The sequence below is a fragment of the Chiloscyllium punctatum genome, chromosome 7 (assembly GCF_047496795.1).
Source record: "Chiloscyllium punctatum isolate Juve2018m chromosome 7, sChiPun1.3, whole genome shotgun sequence".
Classification (NCBI taxonomy): Eukaryota; Metazoa; Chordata; class Chondrichthyes; order Orectolobiformes; family Hemiscylliidae; genus Chiloscyllium; species Chiloscyllium punctatum.
The window spans coordinates 114,041,054-114,053,008 of record NC_092745.1 but is presented as its reverse complement, the minus strand read 5'-3'; positions in this window follow the sequence as shown (position 1 = coordinate 114,053,008).

Sequence of the window (11,955 nt, the reverse complement as noted above, 5' to 3'; positions counted from 1 at the left end):
TGTACATGAACTCATTCCCTCTGAATATCCGCTTAAAGGCACTGTATTTTTAACCAACCTGTTCAGGTGTTTTATGACACACCACTAAAGCAGGTGGGACTTACACTCAGGTCTTGTGGCTCAGAAGTAGAATCATATAGATTTATAGCACGGAAACAGACCCTTCAGCCCAACTTGTCCATGTCGACCAGATATCCTAACCTAATCTAATCCCATTTGCCAGCACCTGGTCCATACCCCCCTAAACCCTTCCTATTCATATACCCATCCAGATGCCTTTTAAATGTTGTCATTGTATTAGCCTCCACCACTTCCTCTGGCAGCTCATTCCATACACTTACCACTCTCTGCAAAGAAAGTTGCCCGTTAGGTCCCTTTTATAACTTTCCCCTCTCACCCTAAATCTATGGCCTCTAGTTCTGGACTCCCCTAACCCAGCGAAAAGACTTTGTCTATTTATCCTATACATGCCCCCTCATGATTTTATAAACCTCTATAAGGTCACCCCTCAGCCTCCGTCGCTCCAGAGAAAACAACCCTAGCATATTCAGCCTCTGTCTATAGCTCAAATCCTCCAACTCTGGCAACATCTTTGTAAATCCTTTCTGAACCCTTTCAAGTTTCACAACATCCTTACAAAATGAAGGAGACCAGAATTGAACACGATATTCCAAAAGTGGCTTAACCAATGTCCTGTACAGCTGCAATATGACCTCCCAACTCCTGTACTCAATACCCTGACCAATATAAGGACTCTACCATCATGCCACAATATCTCCGATTATCTGCTTGGATGCCCAGTCGAAATGATAGAATGAGATAACAATCCATTATTGTCCCGATCCCCTAAGGCTTAACTTTTATTATCTTTTGGGAGAGCACCTTAACACACCTTGCCCTATCTTTGGTACAATAGCTCTTGTTCCTCCTTGAATTTCAAACTCTGAGAGCTAAAGAAGAAAGGTGTTTTTACAACACCTTTCCCAACCTTAGCACTTCCCAAAGTTCTCTGCAGGTAATGAAACATGCTTGAAATATAACCACTGTTGTAATGTGATAGATAATTTTGTAGGCAGAAAGTTTCTACAAACAGCAATATGAAAACGACCAAGGCATCCTTTTCTTTGTGTTGTCGATTGAGGGATGAATATTAGCCAGGACACTAGAGATGAAATCATATCTTAGGATCTATTGTATCCAACTGAAATGACCTGGGTTTAACATTTCATTTGAAAGGTGGAAGTTAGAACAATGGAGCATTCTCATTATTGCACTGGAGCGGTAGCCTAGATTGTTGTAGCCAAGTGTGGGTCTTAAACTCACAATTGTCTGACTCAAAGGTGGAAATGCTACTAACTGAGCCTCTGCTTCCTAATTGTATATTAATTGTCTTTCATCATATGGAAGTTGCAGGCACTAACTGGAGATTCACTTTATGTTCTGATAAATAGGTACAGTCTGAAACTGCATGTTGGTGAGAAGGTTTATTGCTGTAATATCTATTTAAGTGCTTACAACTGTGTACAGATTAGCTGCAGGTCTATGCGTTGCAGCCTGGCTTTCTGAAGCACAACGCAGACTGATACTTATGTTTGACGAAATAAACAATGATAATTTTAAAATATAAATCATAAAGCAATCCTTCCATTACAAATTTGTCAGTAATCTTGAAAAGAAATGACCTACAATAAATCAAAACCTCTTATTTAGTCTATCAAGAATATCAAGAAGTGTCTTATTTTCCACTCTATATAGCACTGACAATCTGAGATTAGTCTGACTGTGTCTCTGGGCTGTGATGTTTAACTGTGTGCATGCATGTTACATGTCAAAAACACCATCTCTTTTTTTCTCAGCTTTCAAACACTTAGGGACTGCGATGTTGTGGCCATCACGGAAACGTGGATAGAAGAGGGACAGGAATGGTTGTTGGAGGTTCCTGGTTACAGATGTTTCAGTAAAATTAGGGAGGGTGGTAAAAAAGGAGGGTGGGGTGGCATTGCTAATTAGAAATGGTATAATGGCTGCAGAAAGGCAGTTCGAGGGGGCCTTTGGAGGTAGTATGGGCTGAAGTCAGAAATAGGAAAGAAGCAGTTACCTTGTTGGGTGTTTACTATAGGCCCCCCAGTAGCAGCAGAGATGTGGAGAAACAGATTGGGAAACAGATTTTGGAAAGGTGCAGAAGCCACAGGGTAGTAGTCATGGGCGATTTCAACTTCCCAAAATATTGATTGGAAGCTCTTTAGATCAAGTAGATTGGATGGGGCGGTGTTTGTGCAGTGTGTCCAGGAAGCTTTTCTAACTCAGTATGTAGATTGTCCGACCAGAGGGGAGGCCATATTGGATTTGGTACTTGGTAATGAACCAGGATAAGTGATGGGCTTGTTAGTGGGTGAACATTTTGGTGATGGTGACCACAATTCTGTGACTTTCACCTTGGTTATGGAGAGAGATAGGTGTGTGCAACAGGGTAGGTTTTACAATTGGGGGAAGGGTAAATACGATGCTCTAAGACAGGATCTGAGAAGCATAAGTTGGGAGCATAGGCTGTCAGGGAAGGATGTCGTTGAAATGTGGAACTTTTTCAAGGAACAGATACGACGTGTCCTTGATATGTATGTACCTGTCAGGCAGGAAAGAGATGGTCGTGTGAGGGAACCTTGGTTGACGAGGGAGGTTGAATGTCTTGTAAAGAGGAAGAAGGAGGCTTACGTGAGGTTGAGGAAACAAGGTTCAGACAGAGCGTTGGAGGGATACAGGATAGCCAGAAGGGAGCTGAAGAAAGGGATTAGGAGAGCTAAGAGAGGGCATGAGAAATCTTTGGTGGGTAGGATCAAGGATAACCCCAAGGCATTTTATGCGTATGTGAGAAACATGAGAATGACGAGAACGAGGGTAGGTCCGATCAAGGACAGTAGGAGACATTGGGAGACTGTGTATTGAGTCGGAAGAGATAGGAGAGGTCTTGAATGAGTACTTTTCTTCAATATTTACAAATGAGAGGGACCATATTGTTGAAGAGGAGAGTGTGAAATGGACTGGTAAGCTAGAAGAGATACTTGTTAGGAAGGAAGATGTGTTGGGCATTTTGAAAAACTTGAGGATAGACAAGTCCCCCGGGCCTGACGGGATATATCCTAGGATTATGTGGGAAGCAAGAGAGGAAATTGCAGAGCCGTTGGCAATGATCTTTTCGTCTTCACTGTCAATGGGGTTGGTACCAGGGGACTGGAGAGTGGTGAATGTTGTGCCCCTGTTCAAAAAAGGGAATAGGGATAACCCCGGGAATTACAGGCCAGTTAGTCTTACTTCGGTGGTAGGCAGAGTAATGGAAAGGGTACTGAGGGATAGGATTTATGAGTATCTGGAAAGACACTGCTTGATTAGGGACAGCCAGCACGGATTTGTGAGGGGTAGGTCTTGCCTTACAAGTCTTATTGAATTCTTTGAGGAGGTGACCAAGCATGTGGATGAGGGTAGAGCAGTGGATGTAGTGTACATGGATTTTAGTAAGGCATTTGATAAGGTTCCCCATGGTAGGCTTATGCAGAAAGTCAGGATGCATGGGATAGAGGGAAATTTGGCCAGTTGGATAGAAAACTGGCTAATCAATTGCAGTCAGAGAGTGGTGGTAGATGGTAGATATTCAGCCTGGAGCCCAGTTACAAGTGGAGTTCCGCAGGGATCAGTTCTGGGTCCTCTGCTGTTTGTAATTTTTATTAATGTCTTGGAAGAGGGAGTCGAAGGGTGGGTCAGTAAATTTGCAGATGATACGAAGATTGGTAGAGTTGTGGATAGTGAGGAGGGCTGTTATCAGCTGCAAAGGGACTTAGATATGATGCAGAGCTGGGCTGAGGAGTGGCAGATGGAGTTCAACCCTGTCAAGTGTGAGGTTGTCCATTTTGGAAGGACAAATAAGAATGCGGAATACAGGGTTAACGGTAGGGTTCTTAGTAAGGTGGAGGAGCAGAGGGATCCTGGGGTCTATGTTCATAGATCTTTGAAAGTTGCCACTCAGGTGGATAGAGCTTGTAAGAAGGCCTATGGTGTATTATCGTTCAATAGCAGAGGGATTGAATTCAAGAGTCGTGAAGTGATGTTGCAGCTGTACAGGACCTTGGTTAGGCCACATTTGGAGTACTGTGTGCAGTTCTGGTCGCCTCACTTTAGGAAAGATGTGGAAGCTTTGGAGAGGGTGCAGAGAAGATTTACCAGGATGTTGCCTGGAATGGAGAACAGGTCGTACGAGGATAGGTTGAGAGTGCTAGGCCTTTTCTCATTGGAACAGCGAAGGATGAGGGGTGACTTGATATAGGTTTATAAGATGAGGAGAGGAATAGATAGAGTAGACAGTCAGGAACTTTTTCCCCGGGTACAACAGAGTGTTACAAGGGGACATAAATTTAAGGTGAAGGGTGGAAGGTATAGGGGGGATGTCAGGGGTATGTTCTTTACCCAGAGAGTGTGGGGGCATGGAATGCACTGCCTGTGGGAGTGGCAGAGTCAGAATCATTGGCGACCTTTAAGCAGCAATTGGATAGGTACATGGATGGGTGCTTAAGCTAGGATAAATGTTCGGCACAACATCGTGGGCCGAAGGGCCTGTTCTGTGCTGTATTGTTCTATGTTCTATGTTCTATGTTTATCTAAATTCAGGCACATTCTTTATACAAACTAATAGTTCATTTTGTTATGAAAGATTAATTTAGATATAGAAACAAGTTGAGACAAATCTTTCAATTTATCTTGAATTAGTTTGATGTAAGCATCGAAGGAAAAGTTCAGCCAATTGTGTGATTGAATACTGATCATAATTATTGAAATATAAACTGATCATTCTGATTCTGTGCTCCTCTTTGGATCAGGATATAGAATGTGAGGAGACATCATTTATCAGAAATGGTTCTTTACCTGACTGTAACATTGTAAGATGAAGCCCCCATTGGTGGGATCAGTAAACTTGATAACTGCTGAAATATGTGACCAAAGAAGAACTGACACTTCCACATCAGAAAGCATTCTTTGATGATGACCATGCCTAGGGCCAAGGCTGGGTTCATCTTAACACCCTAATCTAGAGGCAAAGTAATCATGTTGGTGCAACCAAAATATTTGTTCTCTTTCCAATTCAATTCCAAGCTAGCTTCAAGCAAATACCTACAATTTCCCTGCCACTTGCAAACATGTTACAACACTCCTGATGTATTTGAATCTCATACTTGTTGTAAGTTCAATGATTGTGATCGTTTGTATGCATGTGAATTTTATAGAAATAAGTAAACAAAATAAAAGTTGTACAAGTTAAATTATTTTCAAGACTTCATTTCTTGGCAGATTAATTTCATTCTTGTAAATACAGTTAATCCATTTATAAATTATAGATAGGTATGAACATTCAGTACACACATCCACGTAGCATGTAAACACATATACATGTATAAAGTAAATGTATACACTTTGACACACATGTATAGGGGTGCTGATGAATGTGATTCTTCTGTCAGCTGTGGTTCAGTTTGTAGTATTGCAGTGGGTTCAATTCTCACATCAAGACTTGAGCGTCAAAATTTATGCTGACATTATGTGGATGTACAACCATGCTATTTTTCAGACAAGCCGTTAATGTGGAATCTTGGCTGCCCTCGAAGGTAAGGGCAAATCATTTCATGGTATGTATTATAGTTGAGAGTGCACTGCATTTTTGATGTGGAGGTGCCGGTGTTGGACTGGGGTGGTTGTTCAATTTGGATTTCATTGTCTGAGGCATACTGACATCAAGAACGGCATATGAATGCAAGTCTTTCTTTTGTTAAGTACAGATTTGGGTAAAATAATGCTCTTTCAAAGGAAAAATAGATTCCCTACAGTGTGGAAACAGGCCCTTCAGCCCAACAAGTCCACATCTACTCTCCAAAGAGTAACCCACCCACTCCCATTTCCCTCTGACTAATGCACCTAACACTACGGACAATTTAGCATGGCCAATTCACCCGACTTGTACATTTTTGGACTGTGGGAGGAAACCAGAGCACCCAGAGGAAACTCACACAGACACGGGGAGAATGTGTAAACTCCACACAGACAGTTACCCAAGGGGGGAATTGAACCCGGGTCTCTGGCGCTGTGAGGCAGCAGTACTAACCACTGTGCCACCGTGCCACCCCAGGCCAAGCAGACCACTGGAGAGTCATAACAAGAAGGGGCACTTGTCTTATATAACAAGAGGTAATTTCTGGAATGATGAAATTGGTACAAGTCACATTGATGAGCTAGGCGTAATTACTAAGATTATCAGGAGCCAGAAAAGACAACTCAGTCTCCAAGGGGATCTTATGCAAAATTGCCTGATAGTCTACACAAAGATTGTATGGCATTATCAAATGCAGTTTCAACATTAACTTTTTCAGAACCACTACCTTATACAACAAATTTCATCGGTACAACCTAATTACAGGGGCTTTGATTGACAAACATCCAATGTATGACTGTTCGTACTCACAAACACAATCCCACACAGGGTGATATTTTAAAGACCCAATGTACCAACATTTCCTGTACTTACACACAGCTGCTTTACATTAGCTTACACTGCGCTCTGACTTGTGTACAATCCGACTTGTGAAAGGACTCCAGAATGGAACATCTGTCTGTGTTGAGAAAAACAGGCAATCTGCTGTGTGTTCAAATAGGAGCCCACCTTTAACTTAAAGAATCAACAAGTGAAATCAAAAGCACACAAAAATATAATGTTCACACCAAATTTAAATAGTGTAATTCCCTACTAACATATTGTAATGTTTGTATGTTAACAGTGTGCAGTGCTGTTTACTCCATTCAATAGCTATTACTAAATGCATACAAATCTATATATTTACACAAGTTGTATGCAGAACATTACCAAGCAGTAACAATGATTGTAAGTTCAAAGAATTATATCAATTCAATATATAAATCCCAAGGAGACACATTGCCATCTATTGCTGGTTTCCCAACATAACTCATGTAAGTCTGTTAATGTCCAGGGAACAAACACTCGCACTTAAAACAATGTGTACCTTTAGTTTCATACTCATTTTCAATAGATGTTCCAATAGAATTGAAAGATGGCTTGGATAGATGACAGAGGAATAATATACTGCCTGGCACCAGACCATGTTATGGCAATCCAGACTGCTTGGTGTGAGTTCACTGATTTGAGCAAGGGCTACTGTTTGCCTTTGTGACAGCAGTCTATGGAGCAGAACCAGGTATGCACTGGGGATACTGTCCAGTGACCCCAGTTGAAAAACATGTGTCTGTGAAAGTTGGATCCGCAGGGACCCCGCTCACAGCAGAGTGGCCTGTCAGCACCGACTGCTGGATTTTACAAATGAAACGGTGTCACTTGGATGACCCCTGTGCTACTGTATCTCCAGTAACCAGTACCTCTCAGAGAAAAGAACAGAGAAAATTTCCAATGACATTAGAAAACAATTTGACTTCTCAATGGAGAGGCTGAACAAATTAGGTTTGTTCTTCTTGGAACAGAAGTAACCAAATAATAACTTCTAGGATGCTGAGAGGCTTTAATTTAAGTTTCTGTGATTCTAGAATAAATCAATACATTAAAAAAAATTAATGGTCATTAAGGAACAAAATAATTGACAGACTTTATATTAATTCCTTTGTCCCCTCTTGAAAGCACTAGCTCATAAGAGAGGGATCTATGGTTTCCAGTAACACTCTTTGTGGAACCTGGAGGGTGAAGTTTATTGATGAAGCTGACCATGAGAACTTCGCTTAGAAAATGTTTTGCTCGCATTTCAGCCGGCATGGAAACTATTGTTGGAAACCATCTCCATCACCTCTGAGAAACTGTCACACAAGGGCTGGCAGCTAAGTGCAGTCAAAGAAACCTGGGCAAATACACAGCTCGACACAATCCCCTCAAAGCTCCGGGGAAGGATCGAGTTTAAAAGTTCATTGTTGCTCTTTTTAGACATGGATCATATTTAACGGTGAAAGGTTTCTTTGCTACCTTAGAAATAAGGTCTCAGAATTAGTGTAAGATCCATCACTGTCTTATATACTGTCTATCCATCTCAGCTGAAGGATGGACTTGAAGGTCAGTCCCCAGGTCCCAAGGGAGCTCCATACATAGTGATAAAAAGCTGGAATTCAAATAGAGCACCATTTAATATCCTTAAGAAATTCTTTATTACATAGAAACTATTGTACTGTGCGTACTCTTTTGTGTGCTTTTAAAGCACTGTGAGGTCAACTCATTGTCTATTCTGCTGCTACGCAGGGATTGTACACACTGAAATGCCAGCACTGATTGTTATATTTAAGAGAAAAGATAATTAAGCCCTATCGAATTTTCCAAATGCCTATTTTACAATGCTTCTTCACGTCAATCACATTTTTTCTCTGAGCTTCATCCCCACTGTATTCTCTGGAGGTATTAATTCCTTATCTTAGTGAGATCAAGGTGATCCCCCTAAGATTTAGAGTTATAGAGATGTACAGCACGGAAGCAGACTCTTTGGTCCAAATCATCCACGACGATCAGATATCCTATCCTAATCTAGTCCCATTTGCCAGCACTTGGCTCATATCCCTCTAAACCCTTCCTATTCATATACCCATCTAGATGCCTTTTAAATGCTGCAATTGTACCAGCCTCCACCACTTCCTCTGGCAGCTCATTCCATACACACACCACCCTCTGTGTGAAAAGGTTGCCCCTTAGGTCCCTTTTATATCTTGGCAGCATTTTTATCCTGCATTGATAAAGGAATGATCATAGGTGCCCCACTTTGGGGTGCTAAGTGAATTGGAAAGGAGCTTGGCCTTGGTGGTTATGTTCCTTAAGCGCAAAGAAGCGTCAGAAATATGAGGAGTGCACCAGGAGGCCTCTTGAGGCTTCTCCGGAACTCAACGTGATCATGAACGATCTTGGGTCTCAACTCCACTTTCCTGCCCAATTCCCATATCACTCAATTCCCCAAGAGACCACGAATCTGCCTGTCTCAGTCGTAAATTTCCTCAATGATGGAGCATTCACATTCCTCTGGGGCAGAGAATTCCTAAGACTGGAAAATCTCTGAATTGAAGACATTTTTCCCATCTCAGTCCTAAGTGATTAGATTCCCTACAGTATGGAAACAGGCCATTTGGCCCACAAGTCTACACTCACTCTCCAAAGGTAACTCACCCTGAACCATTGCCCTCCCCTATATTTACCCCTATGGGCAATTCAGCATGACCAATTCATCTGACCTACATACTTTTGGACCATGGGACGAAGCCAGAGCACCTGGAGGAAATCCACGTAGACACGGGAGAATGTGCAAACTCCACATATACAGTCACCCGAGGCAGCGATCAAACCCAGGTCCCTAGCACTGCCAAGGCAGCAGTGCCAACCACTGAGCCACCATGCCACCCCAAGGTGACATACTGTGCTGATCAATGTCTTATCCTGCAACTATCTTCTCATGTTCGAAATTCTCCAGCCAGGAGGGAATAGTGACCTCAGTAAGCTGAAATCTACCAAGCCTCAAGGTAGAGGCTTGGTATCCCCTACTAAAAGGTTGAAAGGCAATCTGTCCGGGGGAAGAATTCCAAATAGTTTTGGTCCCCTTATCTAAGGAAAGATATGTTGGCATTTGAGGCAGTTCAGGGAAGCTTTACTAGGTATGGAGGGACGGTCACATGAGGAGAGGTTGAATAGATTGGGCCTGGACTCGTTGGAGTTTTGAAGGGTGAGACGCGACCTTATTGAAATATACAAGATTCATCAGGAACTTGCCAGAGTAGGTGCAGAAAGGTTGCTTCCTTTTGTGGGAGGGTTAAGGAACAGAGGACATAATCTCAGAGTAAGGAAGGGGTCACTCAGTAAGGACAGAGATGATTTGGAATTTTATCTCTCAGAGGTAGTCAATCTGTGAAATTCTTTACTGCAGAGAATGGGTCATTAAGCGTATTTGAGGCTCAGAGAGACAGAATTTTATTCATAAGGGAATCAAGAGTTATGGGGAAAAGGCAGGAAAGTGGAGTTAATAAAGATTAAATCAGCCATGTTTTCATTAAATGGCAGATGAAAATTGATGGGCTAAATGGCCTATTTCTACTCCTCTGTCTTGTGATCTTACAGTCTAGTATTCATTCTCCATGAAATTTATGGGATAATCCCATTCATTCCCATTTTCAAGAATGACTTTACATTGCACTTACGTAATGTGAGTCCTCCCACCCACTTTATGATCATGGCATTATAAAGCTAAGAGGGCAAATTGCCTGGATGATTTGGTTGTGATCATAAGATGTCCATCAACTACAAGGCATAAGTCAGGAGTGTGATGGAATAATCCCCACTTGCCTGGATGGGGACAGCTCCAGCAACACTCAAGAAGCTTGAAGCCATCCAGGACAAAACAGCCCACTCATACAGTCATAGAGATGTACAGCACAGAAACAGACCCTTTGGTTCAAAGTGTCCATGCCAATTGGATATCCCAACCCAATCTAGTCCAACTTGCCAGCACTTGGCCCATATCCCTCTAAACCCTTCCTATTCATATACCCATCCAGATGCCTTTTAAAATGTTACAACTGTACCAGCCTCCTCCACTTCCTCTGGCAGCTCATTCCATACACGCACCGCCCTCTGCATGAAAAAGTTACCCCTTGGTTCTGTTTTATATCTTTCCCCTCTCACTCTAAACTTATGCCCTCTAGTTCTGGACTCCCCCACCCCAGGGAAAAGTCTTTGTCTATTTATCCTATCCATGCCCCTCGTGATTTTATAAACTTCTATAAGGTTACCCCTCAGCCTCCGACGCTCCAGGGAAAACTGCCCCAGCCTATTCAGCCACTCCCTATAGCTCAAATCCTCCAACCCTGGCAACATCCTTGTAAATCTTTCCTGAACCCTTTCAAGTTTCACAACATCTTTTCTGATAGGAAGGAGACCAGAATTGCTCGCAATATTCCAACAGTGGCCTAACCAATGTCCTGTACAGCCTCAACATGACCTCCCAACCCCTGAACTCAATACTCTGACCTATAAAGGAAAGCATACCAAAAACCTTCACTATCCTATCTGACTGCAACTCCACTTTCAAAGAACTATGAACTTGCACTCTAAAGTCTCTTTGTTCAGCAACATTTCCCAGAACCTCACCATTAAGTGTATAAATCCTGCTCAGATTTGCTTTCCCAAAATGCAGCACCTCGCATTTATCTAAATTAAACTCCATCTGCCACTTCTCAGCCCATTGGCACTTGATTGTCATCACATGACAAACATCCAATCCCTCCACCAGTGACACTTATCAGCAGCAGTGTGTATTATCTACAAGGTGCACCTGCAGAAATTCATCAAAGCTCCTCAGACAGCACCTTCCAACCCACTTCCATTTAGGAGGACAAGGCAGCAGATACTTGGGAACACCATTACCTGCAAATTCCCCTCTAAGCCACTCACCATCCTGACTTGGAAATATATTGCCATTCCTTTGGTGTCGCTGGGTCAAAATCCTGTAACTCCTCCCCAAGGCATAACAGGTCAACTTATAGCAGGTGGACAGTAGCAGTTCAAGAAGACAGCTCATCACCACCTTCTCAAGGGCAACTGGGGACAGGCAATACAAACACAAACTACTCAGCAATGCCCATGTCATACAGTGAATAATCAAAATAAATTTACTTGGTGAATTAACTGTCCAGCTCTAAACTCCAGAAAGTCATAGCCAGAAGATCAAATTACTCCCCCTTCCAATAGATGGTACAAAACTAGCATTTGTTTCATATGAAGGCAAAACACTGGAAATCTGAAACAAACACAGAGTATGTTGGAGAAACTCAACAGGTCTTGACAGCATCTGTGGTGAGACATTTCGAGTCTGGTATAATTATTCATTTTTTTAGTTTTGTTTAGGTTGAAAGTATTGACTCATAAATATAAGGCTT